We start from the raw sequence: 15,492 nt of genomic DNA, 5'->3' as shown, positions 1-15,492 counted from the left end.
CACTAATACACCATCATGATTTTCTTGTGGAGGTAAGGTTGCTACTGTGTTATGCCTCATGTTTGGAGTGCTGTTTTACTGGAGCAGTTGTAATGTGTTCCCTATGTTCACAAGGCATGCTCTTCTGTTTAAATGTCATTTCTGCTCATTACAAATGTGTTGTATAGGGAAAAACACTAACTGAACACGGAGCAAATTTGGATTAAGTGAAGAAATAATCACAGCTAGAGACTCTCAAGAACTATTCATTTATTTATCAAGCTTGTTAAATATTTGTATTACAGACACAAACACAAATCACAATCTTGAAGTTTCCTGGGTCTGGGATTTCAGCAATGCCTTGTCCGCATATAGGAGTCTCAAACATTTTGTTTGTCTGTGAATGTATGGGAAGAGAGGAAGACAGCACATGTGGTGAGTATAATCTAACTGCATACAGACAACAGGGTTCTCTGCAGGAAAGCAAACTGGCCTTGGGAGAGAATGGGATCCTTCAGATTTTCTAACATAAGCTACCATACCCTTCATTAACAGCGTTAGAGGAGTCTTCCAGGGTTAGTACACCAATCCAAAGGTGCGCATTTCTGTATTTTCACTCAGCGACAATTGTCTGAGCTCATCTCACAAAAGTTCTGGGTAGTTTTGAGGGGAAGGAAGTCAGAGGAAGGCTTGTGGTAGGAAAGCTAGGTGCTCACCTGAGCTGCAGGGGCTGCTGTATTCAGCAAAAGCCACTTCATCTGAAAGACATGGGAGTCAAACTTGAGAATGGGAGTTTTTGAGAGGATTTTCTGGAGGGTAGGTGATGTGTTAGGACTGACCACTTTCCTCAATTAGGACCTGGAAGATTGCTGAAAAGTCATCTCTCTGGGGACATCAGACAAACCAAAGGAGGGAATTTCTCCCCTTGAATCCACTGGTTGACACTTTTACCCTGGGACAGCAAGATGACTGAGTGGGGAAACGTGCTTGCAGCCATGCCTGACGACCTCAGTGAGTTCAGTCTTCACGATCCTCGTGGCAGAAGCAGAGAACCCATTTCCCCAAATGGCCCACTGACCTACACGGGGAACTGGGATGTGTCAACCTCTTAGACAATAAAGAAACATATGTATAACAACACTGGAATCATTTACTCAGTAGAGAAAATTCAAAGTGAGCTTGTCCTACAGTGTTTGAGTAGAATACTAGCCACAATCCTTGCAGACATATATTCTTGAAGATTCCATCCTATGTTTCTTTTTCTTCTTTCTTGAATTATTCTAGTCTGAAACATTTTGTACATTTCTTCACTTGACAGAAAAGCCTCCATTTAATTCCCCTGCTCTGGCTTTGTTTTCTTTCTTTCATTACCGCCAACCACAGAGGCTACAATTCTCTCTCATCTTTTTATTCCTTCTGTAATTATTTGTACAACTCTTCATCTTCCCATGGCTGTGTTCATAAGAACATTTGTGTGTCTTTCATCCTGTAGTCCCTACTTTGTAAAATGTTTGGTCCCTTAGGATATATGGACATGTTTGATCCCACATGATTGCTTAGACATCCAGGAGCAAGGCATGAGTGACTGAATAAACTGAGATTTTATAAATGGTTGTCTGGCCTACATAATGGGTCAGTATCAGAAAAACAATTGTTTTTAATAGTAGATATCATGGCATATACCTGTAATATCAGCATTTGAGAGGCTGAGTCAGGAGGACTGAGAATTTGGGCCAACCTGTGCTACATAATGAGAAAGGGTAAAAACAGAAACAAAAACAAAACAAAAACAAAACCAAAAACAACAAGTTTCTTTGGGATCCACTACCATCTCTTGCTCACCTGTCTCATAGTAGTCATAGACTTTCACAATGGCTGGCTGCAGGTTCCTTACTGGGATGTCCTGTTGAATGATGAAGGAGAAGGCCAGCGTCTGATTGGTCACCTGGGAAAGAGAAAAAAATGATCCAGACTCAGGAAAGGGCCAGTATTTTTCTTCAGCATGACTCAGTTATGCATTGGATAACATTTAACCCCATGGTCACTGTATTCTGTAACCTCTTATGTATGTGGACAGTGATATGGTGATATGGATGTTAGACTGGGACATGAGGAACTGAAGTAGAGGCCTCTGGGATTATATGAAACTTTTCCAGACTGTTAAATCATTCCAAAAATCCATATCCCTCCTTAATGTATAATATTTGACTTTGTCCACTGTGAGAGTTAAACCCTTTGCCTTGCTGACTTGGGACTCTGTGCTAAGTCCCAGGAAAGCCAGCAATGAGCAAAGAAAATGTAAAAAGTTGTTTTATTATTATCATTTTTATTATGGTTATTATTGTGTGTGTGTGTGTGTGTGTGTGTGTGTGTGTGTGTGTGTACTAATGGAGTCCAGAAGAGAGAATTAGATCTCCTGGAATTGGAGTTACAGTTGTGAGTTGGTATTAACCCTGGGAACTCAATTCTGATCTTCTGCAAGAGCTGAGTCAGGAATCCAGGGCAGAGAAAAAGAACTCAAACTATCATGTAGTATGAGGGAACATGCCTCTATTTCTAAAAGCTTCCTTCATAATTGCTTCTCTTATGGTATATGATTCCCACATGGAAAGACTGTCCACCTTGACATGTAGAGGAAGGCAGGGAGGACCCTCACCTGACCTACATAGATCAGGCAAGGACTGTCCACCTTGGCATGTCTAAGGACGCAGGAAGGAACCTACCTGATCCAGATATAATAAGACATTGTTGTTGCTCACTTCCGTTCTGCTCAAGTGCTCTAATTTTTCAAGCTAAAAATGAGAGAAAATCCCCGTGTTACTGAAAAAGCAAAGGCCTTGGGGTGAGAGAGGTAAATGAACTGTGGGACTGCAGGTGATAAAAAGGGGATGTTATTGAATTCACTTAAAGGAATGGGAAGAAGTCTTTCCAGTAAAAATGAACATATATTTAGAAAATTGTGAATGCTATTCTACTAAAGGCCTGACTGAATATGATTTGATGTAGTAATAGGTAGTTTTTAACTTTTGGTTGAACATAAAAATAGTCACCCACTTAGCAGTACTTACCCCATATTCTCTCAGCTCTGCTATCAACTTTACCTTGTTCATTTTCATAGTTCTTAAAACATCTAAAACTACACCTGCAATTTTGGCATTTAATATTTTCTCCGGAGTCATTATTGACCAGGTTGATTGCACTTTAAAAGTTACTGTTAGCTAGATTGTGGACTAGTGGACTCACTTCTTATCTTTCTTGTGCTGGCTGCATCACAATCCATGCCTATATCAATCAGTATTTTAAGAACTTCAAGTGTGTTAAGTGAGTGCTAACATTGCTTTGACATGGGTTGACATACTTATGATGGTGTTGGTAGGACCTAGTCTGAGGATACAGAGAATCCAAACATCTCATCCCTGCTTACCTTTTTCACTGTTGGTTTCAATGGGATGAAACCAGATACCATCTTCACATCAGCAATCACCATGTTGGAGGCTGGACGGCTCCCCGTGTAACTACAGACCAGAGAAGCAGACAAGAGTCATTTTAATAGTTTGAATCTTGCCTCCTTTGAGGTCCAGCAGTAATTCCTGATACAGCCTCTGAGATTTTTCCATATCTGAAAATATATGGCCTTTATAGTCAATATAAATAGTCTGCATAACAAAATTATCTGGAGAGTGCATTAAAATGGCTGGATCTGCCAGGCATGCTGGTGAGATAGCAATCTTCTTAGCTGGTAAGAAACCTAATATCAAAAGCAAGTATGTATGGAATCTAAGGACTGATGACTGACATTGTCCTTTGTCATACACACAAATGTTGGCACACAAACACACATACAAACACACACGTATGTATGATGATAAGTCACTCTATGGATTGGATGAATTCTTTCCATGCAAGATCCCGTCAGTTTCTGCAGTTGGACCCTGTTACAGGTTATATTTTGTATGAAGTTTTTGATGAGTGTCAGAAGAACTGAATATCTTTTTGCTTCCAGAGAAATGGACTTTTAAAAGACCAGGAAGGCTATTCTTTTTTTGGTGAAGAAGAATAACCCATGTTAAAGTCTCATAGAAAAGAATAATGTATTATTTTATTATGATAGAGGGCAAGGAACAAACCCTAAAAGTAGACTTATTAGAAATAATAATTCTACAATTCTTCATTGTTCATTTAGCTGATGTTCAGTGTTTTATGTATTTTTTTAAGACAAAGCAAAAATGTTGATGAAGACACCCATTTTAGATATCTTCTAACTTGTTCTATGAAGAGTTCTAGGAAGACAACCCTATGGTAGCTGAGAGACAGAGTCAGATGCTCATACAGAGACACACACACACGCCTATCGCATACCTGATTTCTAGTGAGATCTGGAAGCTGTTCTGGCCTTTGGGATTATTACAGGTTAGAGGTGTTGTCTGTACCCGTAGAGCAAATGCAGCCTCCTGCTTCTTCAATTGCATGTTGTATCTCAGTGCAGTCTGATAAGTAGTGAACAGAAATACTTCACCTCCATTGCACTGCATCCTTGGATCAATTTTTTCAATTTGAGCATAATGTGTGCAGGTAGTCAAAGTCAGACTTTCCATTTTGGGGAAGGAGGCTCACAGCTGCATACCCACAACTTCCCAGCATCTTACCTGAGCATACACACATCCTTTACCCGACACACTGATGGTATAGTCCTCAGGAATGTCTGGTAATCGGATCTTCTGTAGTAACAGGCGATTACTGTTCTCTACTTGGAACTTTTGGGAAAATGACCCTGAAGACTGGATGGTCACCAAAGAAGTTTTCTGGCTTCTGGAAAAAGTAACTGCTCCATATTTGGACAGAGCATCGAGGGCCACCACAGTGTCCTGACAGGAATGAATAAAAACTTTCAAGATAGCATCCATTTGGACGGTCTTGAGCTCTTTTCAAAGTTCATTCTAGCTGTGACAAACTGTCTGGAGATTTTGTCTCTAATTATTTGAGCTCTAGACTTTATTTCAGGCTTTTGTATAGAATATATTTGAGAGTCAAAAACATTCACATGTTTTTTTTTCCTCCTTAGAGTAGCATAGCATATGCAGATCAACCCCTACAGCCAGCAGAAAATATAAATACAAATTAGATTTTCCTCCAATTGCTGTTTTTCTTCCAATTGTCCCAGGTTCCCATGTTTACACCCTCCATCTTCCCACAGAATCATGCCCCTGCTCTCCTCAACAAACTTGCATTTGCCCTTGCTGAGCCATCAAGACATGCAAACACCATGGCCAAGTGCCTGTCCTAATTCAGTCTTATTAAATAGAAAAAAATCTATGATCTAGTATTGTCCTTCACTGCCTTGTTCCTCAGTGGCATGCTCTGTGCAAGTGTACTTCATGCTCCAGGAAGGATCTCTGTCATATGATCCTTCCTAATCCAGGGAGCTCCAGGTGCTGTCCTGAGAACAGAGTCCAAAAAGAGAGTAGATGCATGCAGCGAGAATTTTATAATGACAACACTTACTGTCTATTGAAAGGAGAGAGGGAAAGAACTGAGTTTCAAAGCAGGGTGGCTAGTATCATGGAAGTTTTCTTTTTGTACAATGTATTTCTACTTTAGAGGACACTACTGTCTCACTATACTTCTCTGGAGATTAATTCTGCCCTGTATGCCCAGAATACATTCTAGTTATTATGGTAGATGTATATTTTTGGAGGTGGGAGATATTACATCATGGGAGTTTTACTGTCTAGATGAAAAAGTGAACAGTTGACAATTCTGGCTGTTCCCAAGTATCAAGAGGTAAAGTGGGGCAGCAGGACCTCTGGCTAGCTTAGAGAAAACCTGAGGGTGATCTCCCCTTCCATAAGATTAAGGAGGGTCTATCAGGAGAAGGTAAACAGCTGTACCTAAGGTCAGTAGGTAATAGACATGTCGATTTGGTCTTAGGTTTCCACATGCTATTCTAGAGTGGGGATACTATGTCTGAGATTCTGGATACTCCAGGATTTTTGACATTGTTTTATATTAAGGATTGGATCTGGGTTAGAAGTTCTAGGCAATGTAGGCCTGTTTCACTAACTGTGGTCTGAAGAGAACTCCTGTGGCTGGGCATAGGAACTAGGGCAATTTATTATGGAATACAGAAGCCCTCACTTCCTACAGACACAAAATATCCCTGAATAACATTTCCTTGTTCTTCTCTCCTCTTTCCCTTTTTATGGTCCCTGCATCTCTTGTTCAAATCCCCTAAGTCCATGGGGACTTTGAAGGAAAGCCACCAACCTGTGTGGAGGAGAAGCCACCACGGGAATTCTGCTGCTTTGTTAGCCACTTGATGGTGCTCATTGACAAAGTCAGGTCCTCAGGGGCTGGGGCTGGCTGGGCAGTGAGGCGAGCCAGGACGACATAGGAACTCATCTCTACTTCAGCAGAGGCAGCCTGGGGTTTGTACAAACTGTCTTCGGACTTCTTGGGTTTCTGAGGTCTTTCCCAATGGATGAAGTTGTCTTAGGGTAAAAATAGAGAAATAATGAAAAGCCTGAGTGGTCAACGACTGCATGTCCATACGCAGAATGAAGGAACTATCAAAGGTTTTGAAGGTTTTAAAAATTTCACTCACAATAAGGCCACATTTACTAATCCACAGTAAAAATCTTCAGTTGGTGTTATGGGTCATGATTGAGAAAAATCATGGACAGAAATGTGTAAGTTATTAACTAAATTATATCCTCAATGGTGCTCTAGCAGAACTGGTGAAGGGACAGTAGCAGACATGATTCCTTTACTCAATTAACTCCTTCATACCCAACAAAATGTTACTTGCTCAGCTTTAAAACTAAATGATACTAAAGTTTCCCAGTGGAGTCAGAGTTGCCACTGAAATAGTAAAACCTCAGTGCATCTTTCCTCTTTGTGTTCTTCACAGTCTTTGCTTCTCCTGGTAGGTTTATAGGTAGCAGAGAAAAGATGGGCTTTAACTACATTCACCTTTGTAACAGAGTTAGACCTGCATGTGTTCTTCTGTGATATTGTATTTGTTGATTTTGGTCACACTATCAGAAAATACCAAACAGAAGGCTTTTGTATAGAAGGCTCATTTCTGAATGGGGCAGCCCAAAGAGAAACCTCAGCGTGCCATAGAGATGGGACTGACATGTAATGCTCTTTCCACACACCATATGCTCCTCTGTTTTCCTTCACTGGAGCTGGATGGAGACACACATGAGAACACACATTCCTACCTTCTTTTATAGCTTCCTTATCAAGTGACTTCAGGATTTCATTTCTCTTATCCTGGTTCCCCGCCAGGGCAAAAGCATAGGCCATCAATGCCTTGGTGTACACAAAGCTGACATTTCCTCCTTGCTCTATGGTCTTCCAGGATGATTCTAGGCAGCTCAGGGCTTTGGAGACAACTGGATGCTTTGGGCAAAACAAGGAAAATTGAGCTATGTGAAAAAGGACCTAGCAGATCCCGGGACAAATATGGAGGCTACAGTGTTTATGCTTTTCAAATCAATCCTCCCTCTCCTCCCCTTCCCTCCCTTCTCGTCCTTCCCTATTCTTTCTCCATCCTTCCCTCACTTTACTCTCCTTCCCTCTCCCTTCTTCTCTCTCCCTCCCTGTCTTCCTTTATCCTTCCCTCCCTTACTTCCTCTAGCCTTCCCACCCCTCTTCTCCTTCCCCTCTCCTCCCTCCCTTCCTACTCCCCATTCTTTCTCCCACTCTCTCCTTCCCTCTTCCTTCCCTCCCATTGTCCCTCCCTTTCTCTCCATCCCTTGCTTTTCCTCCCTCTCTTTCTACATGTTCCTTCCCTTCCCCTCTTTTCCATTTTCCCTCCTCCCTTCTTTCTTTACTATCTCCTTCCTGTCATTGACTATCTTTCTACCCACTTCTCTATATTTTGGGAGCCATTCCTTTTTATAAATTGCGTTTCATTTAAGATACAAACTAACAGGGACAGTATCAAAGCTTGTGTTTTCCAGTTGTTCTTTGTAACATATTCAGGATTTCATTGAACAAGTGGATGCTCATTATTGGAATCAGACAAATGCAAAGCATTGTAAAATAAAAAATAAATGAATAAAAAACCCAAGAAAGATCTCACTTTGCTTTAAAGAGGTTAAAAAGCCACAGGGTTTATATCACTTTTGGATGCTGGAAAAGCGACGTGGCACCTACCGTGGCTGGAAGTGAACTTTCCAGGAGGGCCATGGTTATGTAGGCAGAGAGGGTCATTTCATCATCTACTCCCCCCTGCAAACAAGGAGTGAGATCATCAGAATATACAGCAAGCAATCCATCAACACTGCCTTTCCCGCTCATGGCCAATCCATGTATTCAATGGAAGTTCCCATTCATATCCCATTATGAAAAAGTACATTCCCAACCTAGAGGCTTATTCCTCCCCATGGTAAGTAGTATGACCTGACTTTATGGTGTTATTAGGTCACCATGCTGATAAGCAGTTCAGAAAAGATCACCTTCAAGTCATTGTTGAAGAGTGACACAGAGCTCCGGAAGCAGCCATTGTCCTTCTGCTGCTGGGAGAGCCAGGTGAAGGCTTGGGTGATGTGTGATTCATCAATGAAGATGAAGGCTCGAGCTTGTGCAAAAGACTTGAGCACAAAGGCTGTGAGCCTGATGGGAGAGAGAGGGAGAGTGGGGGATGAAGCTTTTGTTCTGAGGCAGCTCCTCCACACATGGGTTTCAGGGGGCACAATCCACACTAGAGCAATCAGTCTAAGAATCTTTGAGAAGAACAGCTGGACAGTGACTCTGTCCTCTCCAAAGAAGTTTTCTATTACTTGGTCCACTTGGATGGGCACTCACTAGGTGCTTCCTGCTTTCCTTTCTCATTGCTCCTATCCTGCGCCCTCTGGTGTTTAGGTGACACACCTGCATGCTTATCCTAGGAGCTCCCTACTTCCTGTGATTTCATTTGTAGATAAGAATAATTTCCTTTCCTAAAAACCCCAGCTATATGATTTCTGCCTCAAAAAATTAGGTCCCTCTTCTTGGTTTATCTCTGGTTTATGCCAGTCTCTTTTTCCTCTGTCACCTGTTGGTTATTTGTGTATTTTTATCTCAATAACACAGTCTTTTTGTTTTGTTTTTAAGTTAGTGAATAGTTTTTTTAAAAGATTTATTTATTTATTTTATGTATGTGAGGACACTGTTGGTGTCTTCAGACAAACGAGAAGGGGGCATCAGAGCCCATTATAAATGGTTGTGAGCTACCCTGTGGTTGCTGGGAACTGAACTCAGGATCTTTTGAAGAACACTCAGTGCTCTTTACCACTGAGCCATCTCTACAGTCATCAATAATACATTCTTATGCAATGCAAGGTCACATGAAGAATGGCATCAGCTTTTCAAGTCTCAGTTTTCAACATCTTTGGATGCTCAGCCAAGTGTAGGCAGGCACTTAGTATATTGATGAATGATGCTGGAGAGAAATGAAAACGCCAGCTTACCGAAGCCAGTAAAGACATGGTACAGAGTCAAAGCAGATGAGCCTCGAGGGGATCTTACTCCTGCAATCTATGACTTGTGTTACCTCAGATATGTCCCTCTCAGGCCCAGGCATCTGCTAGACTCCCATGAAACAAGATGCATGTATAGCTGCTGTGAGGAACAAGAGTTGTACAAGGCCTTGCACAGAGTGGACCATTCTTACCAAGTGTTTCCTTGACTCTGGCCGTATTGATCCCCGAAGGCGCTGTAGGAGCCATCCTTGTGTTTGTAATTCAGCTCCCTCTGATAACCTGGAATAGAAGGCTTTGGGTTTGTTCTGAAGACACTGAAATGTCACAGAATGGCAGGCAGTAAATCTCAAGTCAGAGAGACCCACACGTACCCTGCTTATAGGACTGACCAAGAACATTGCACAGCTCTTTCCTCCAATGCTAAGCCCATTTCTAGACATTTCTAGAGAGAATATTTAAAAGAACAAGGTGTGGTTTCTGAGCCTTACTGACCAGCTCTGAGGAAGCCAAGGGCCTTGGACTTGATCTTTCGAGTCAGCTGGTTGGTTTCATTCAGATATTTCAGTACGTAGATGTTGGGAGCAAAAAGGACCATGTTCTGCTCCCCACAGCCATAGGGCATCTGGAGAAGATTTTGTGTGTTTTTTATGGCTGAACTCAAGATATCACCTGGAAGGGAGAGCCATGACATCAGAACAGCCATTTTCTTCAAGAAGAAAATAACATCTTTTATAAAATCACTTCTCAGTGATGTGAAGGAATTTTATGGGTGATGTGTGCTAGAACCCAGTGGTATAGCTGTTTATTTCCCACTATACTAAACTTGGTATTTTGGGAGGAGCTAATGTGGAAGTAGAAAGGAGAAGGAAGAGGAAGAGCTAGGAAAAAGGAGAGAAGAGAGAGGGGAAAATGGCAGCGGATATACGTGTGTTTCCAACAGTCTAAGGTAGTTGTAATATCTAGGTTAGGTATCGGGTAATACCTCTAATTGTGTGGGCTTGTTATTTGAGCATTACCAAATATATAAAGCTATTATATAATCTTTCAACATTAGAGTCTCATTTCTTCTGGGTAATGCGTAGATGATGGGATGATCTGGGCTCAGCACAGCCTAGTGGAGACAGTGTGGAAGATTGGCGGAGCCATCTCCCATGCTGGCATCTAGTGGGTGCCCGGGCTGATGTTTCTGGCTGGCCATTTCTAGCTGTGGCACGCCAGTGGCCTCTGGCCTCTTCCAGCTGTGGAGCGTTTGGCTTCAGGTCGTGGAGCATGGCAGCTTGAGCTAGGCAGAGATGCTGCCGCTTAGATGGTCGGCCCACACAGCCCCATTTATTAAATATTACCAGTATTATTTAGTGGGTATTAAGGATGTTAAAGAGATCAAGTGTAGTAGTTCAGATGCTACATTTGGAATCATCGTGTGGACAGGGCAGGGTTAGTAACTGTTTTTCCAAGTCTCCCAGGGATGAATTGACTCACCCATCACAGAGAAGTGGGCTCTGGCTGAATCTTTCACTACTGTTGGTGGGAGCACCAGAGACAATTTTTCCGATACCTCTGCATCTTAATAAGCAAAACAAACAGGTAGATGATCATCTCTGTTCTCTGCACATCTAAAGTGCCCTGAGATCAGTGGCTTCAGAACCGTGTCTTAAGCTCTGAGTTCTTGCCTCCCTAGAACAAATGATCTTGAGGTAAGTATCACAAATCTATATTTCCTAGGATCACAGGCTTGTCAGTCTCTATTGCCTTCCCTTTCATCACCCATTGCTTTGAACCAAATCATCTGTCCAAAATGGAATGTCTGAGCCTCGCGTATCTGTGTTTCTCTACTTCTATCAATGCCGTAATTAGTTATTTTAATAAAGACATGATACTGTGTTATTGACTGAATTTTGGTTTAGGAAAACCCTGTGTGTGTGTGTGTGTGTGTGTGTGTGTGTGTGTGTGTACTTTGACATAAGTTAGTGTTTTCTGGGAATGGAGAACATCGATTGAGAAAATGCCTCCCTAACCCTTGGGCTGTAAGCCAGTCTTGAAGCTTTTCTTTTTTAGTAATAGATGTGGCAGGTCCTGGCCCAGTGTACACCATCTGTGGTGTATAAGAAAGCAAACTGAGCAAGGGCAGAGCAAGCTAGGAAGCTGCACCACTCCACAGCTTCTGCTTTAATTCCTGCTTCCAGATTCCTGGCCTGACTTCACTTCATGATGGACTGTGGTCATGTAAGCTGATCAACTCTCCAAGTAGCTTTTGGTTACGGTGTTTTATCACAAGGATGGAACCCTAAAACAAAGCAATATGTGATTAAACATCCCACATGTCAGAATAAAGGAATGGTGAAATCGTGAGCCTGCTTCTGTTCTTTCTGGTTCCTGAGTTGCTTGGGAGGCTCTCTGATCTCTTCCATGCAGCTGTCATGGACACTTTCCTATCGAAGGGATGGTGAGTAGATTATTATCAGTAACTATGAGGGGAAGCAGAGCTGACCGGTGGGAAGAATAGGGCTTTCGTTATCCTATTTTTGGCTTTAAAAAAAAAATATCTCCAGTGACCCCTTTCCTGATCTTTCTTTCATGGAAAACACTTAAAATATTTTAGTATTATGTGATGATTTTCTTCCATCCACTGTATTAGGAACTGTTACATTAGTTTACCTTCTTAACAAAGAAATTCGCTTTATTTAATCTCTTTTGTTAACTTTCCTATAATAATAGATTTTACATTAAATTAAAGTTATTATTCTAACTTCTTTATTCTTTTGACAAATATGTTTTGTGTAGACACTACAAGCACTTGCTAACAGAGGTGCCTGCAATGCTCATTATTGTAAGTGGACAGTCCCTGACCTTATGCTTGTCCGTCCTAGATGACAGTGATCTTCCTTTTGTGTGATATGCTGCTATATTTTCTTTGCAATAGTTAGCTTCTGGTGAGGAGCAGGAATAAAAGAGCTAGGCATAAAAACAAGCACTAGAGAAAAATGTTATGCTAGGTACATACCATGATTTAGCTTGGCTTATATATGCAATTTTTCAGCCATATAAATCTTTGTTTTTATTTATGATCTAACACAAAAAAATATGGTTCTTTCCAAAATATTCTTTATATTCTCACCCCCTCTTTTTAGAGAAAAATCTCAATTGTGACTTCAGTCTTTTTTTCTATAACTTTCTAACTATTGAGATTGAGGAAGAGGCTTCTGTATTCTAAAAATAAAAAAGCTATAGTGAACCATGAATTCCCAGGTGAACAATACTCTTTAGAGCTGCATCAGGTAAATTACGATCTTAATTTATGAGACTTGGTTTTGTTGGTGTTTTAGGGTTTATAAGGTATACAGTATTCTGATTTTCTTATAGGAATATTGAAAGATCTCTAAGCAGGCATCTTAAGTCACTATCTCATTGCTGTTTTGAAAGGTTCTCACCTGATGGGCACAACAGTGAGCTGAAGGTATGTTCTTTCTTGATTCCTTCAGGCTTGGACAAAAAGATAGGAAATTCAGACATGAGAAATCAAACACTGAGTGTGCAAACACAGAATTGCTGAAGGCAGTTATTGTTTTGTTTTGTTTTTTGAGAGACGGCTTTACTTGTGAGTCCATGGGCTGGAATGGCTTCATCATGTGAGAATTTGGGCATGTTAGCTCAAAAAGAAACCCATAGGGAAAGATAATGAAGAAAAGGGGGTGGGGCATAATAGGAAGAAAGAGATATAGCCTTGAGAAGATAAACTGTCTTGTATTATCTTCCCTGCTCCCAAAGCTTCAGTTGAAAGGTTAGGAAGGAAAAAGAGAACAAAACACATATGGGTTTAAAGCATGTGCTTGCCAGCTATGATCTATCTCAAAGTCGTAAGTTATTATCTTTTATTTTTCATCTAAATTTAGTCAACATTGCTCCATTTTCTGGACTAAGCACACTGCCAACTGAGGAGGGTTACTCACCTCAACTCTCAGGACTTTGACTACTGTGTCCTTTCTCCCAGTTTCAGGAACTGTGGCCACCTCAGAACCACAGAGCTCTGGGGATTGTTGTGCTTCAACAGACACCAAGAAATTCACGTTCCCTGAAACAAATGGTCCAGAGAGCTGAGCTCAGATCTGCCAGGAACCTGACATCCACCAAGCCCCAAGATCTGCAGGGTATCCTCTGTTCTAGTAGTGGCTCAAGTTATATTTAAGAAGGTGGTAAGCACACACCAGCAACAGCATTGACTGTGAGCTTCCTCCTAGGGACCCAATGAGAAGAAAGTAACTGAAGAAATTTCCTACACTCATCTTTTCTGGGTAGAGCCCCCTTACAAAATTTTCACTCACCTAAAGTTTTGGGAGTTACCAACCAGGATGAGGTGTGCCTCCCATTGGCACCAAGACAGTAAGAATCATGGTCTTTTCCTACTGGGACAGCTGTGAAATCAGGAGAGGCCTCCAGCTGCACACCCATCTGTGACCCCACAGGGAAAAAGAAAGAGCAAATAAATGAATAAATAAATAAATAAATAAATAAATAAATAAATAAAAGATGTCTCTGGAGAAGGACAAGGTGTTATACACAGGAGTAGGTAGGCAAAATAGTGTGAAGAGAATTTGTGTTAGAACCAGAATAGGAGGGGATGTGTTTGGAAAACATGTGTAAAATGTCATGTAAGTTGACATAGAAGGCTTGCATAGATTTCATCCACACATGTCCTAAACTTTATTTAGCTATTGTCTATGTATTATCTACACAAACCATTAAGGAGATAATTACATATGTGTCTACTTATATTTGTTTTATTTTGATGGCAGAAGTACATTTACCGTACTAGATTTCTAACTACTATTTTGAAGTATACACCTACCTCTAACAAAAGCAAAATCCATTATAAAACAATAGGCCATTTTATCCTGACAACAACCCCCTATATCTATGTGGACCATGTCCTTTGATTGTATACAGAGGCTACATGGAATATCCTATTTCTGTCAGTACAGTTTGTGCTGTTTAAATACTGGCAACATCACCTAATTTTATGTAGTATCCATATTGTTAAACAATTCTTTGCTCTATATATGTAGCTAGAGTCTGGGAATTGTTTAAGCATTTGGAATCACTTTGCTGACCTTTCCAATACAATCTCTTCCCTTCTTTCTTCTTTTCCTTTAAGTCTTAGTTATAATTTACACACACTAATTGTCCTCTTCCCCTCTGGTCATGATTAATTCAGAAAGGTGTTCACCCGCATGCTTGTAGGGAAGTAGTTCATCACAGTGGCTTTGAGCATGAAGGTTTCCCCACGGATCACAGAGTAGGGCATTATGAGCTCCACAAAGAAGGGCTGGAAGGCTTGGAGAGTTGCCACCGAGGAGAGGCCAAGGCCAGTATCACCGGACAGGCAGAAGGCTCCAGCCTTCCATTCAGTTATGGTGTCTGGGACTGTCATTTCCACTTCAGCCATTCCAGAGGAGCTGGGAGAGTGAGTGTAAAGCACAGAAAGTGAGCTCATGAATTTGTTATCTCTGAGATGGTAACTCTGAGTGTGACAAGATACCATCCCTTTGAGTCCTTCAAAGGAATGATAGGAAGTGAACAGAATAAACAGGACTCCAGATGGTAAAATAAAAGGTCTTTCTGTAATCTTGTTTTTCCAACTCAAGTCATATCCCCAAAACCTCTCTAAATTCATAAGTTAGTAATAATCTGAACATAGATTAAAATTTTCTCTGAATTTCAATCTTCAAAATATCACACAACAGTTTTATGACTTCTATTATCTACTCCACGTATCAGTCCCATAGTCAGCTCCATGTAAGACTGCCTCACCGACTAGTCAATATGGTGATCCTGAATAGTTTGATCAAGAATAGTAACTATCAAGAAGGTACATAATAATTTTTATGCACATTTTCTAGGAGCGATGTAAATACATGTATTTTATAGTTGATGGGTTGATATGCTATGGTTTTCTAAATGACCAATTTCCTTTGCTTATGATAAATATTAAAGAAATACAAGAAAAAGAAGAAAAATTTTATACCCAGCCCAAGTTATACAAATGGAA

The 15,492-nt window shown here is 40.9% G+C and overlaps 1 pseudogene; it reads right to left on the bottom strand.

Moving 5' to 3' along the window:
* Nucleotides 1–657: 657 nt before the first annotated feature.
* LOC114615353 overlaps nucleotides 658–15,492 on the bottom strand; it is a 55,942-nt pseudogene continuing 41,107 nt past the window's right edge.

Source organism: Grammomys surdaster, unplaced genomic scaffold, assembly GCF_004785775.1.
Source record: "Grammomys surdaster isolate TR1022 unplaced genomic scaffold, NIH_TR_1.0 126660, whole genome shotgun sequence".
NCBI classification, from domain to species: Eukaryota; Metazoa; Chordata; class Mammalia; order Rodentia; family Muridae; genus Grammomys; species Grammomys surdaster.
The sequence above is the reverse complement of the archived record's forward strand: the minus strand, read 5'-3'. Positions and strand labels throughout refer to the sequence as shown.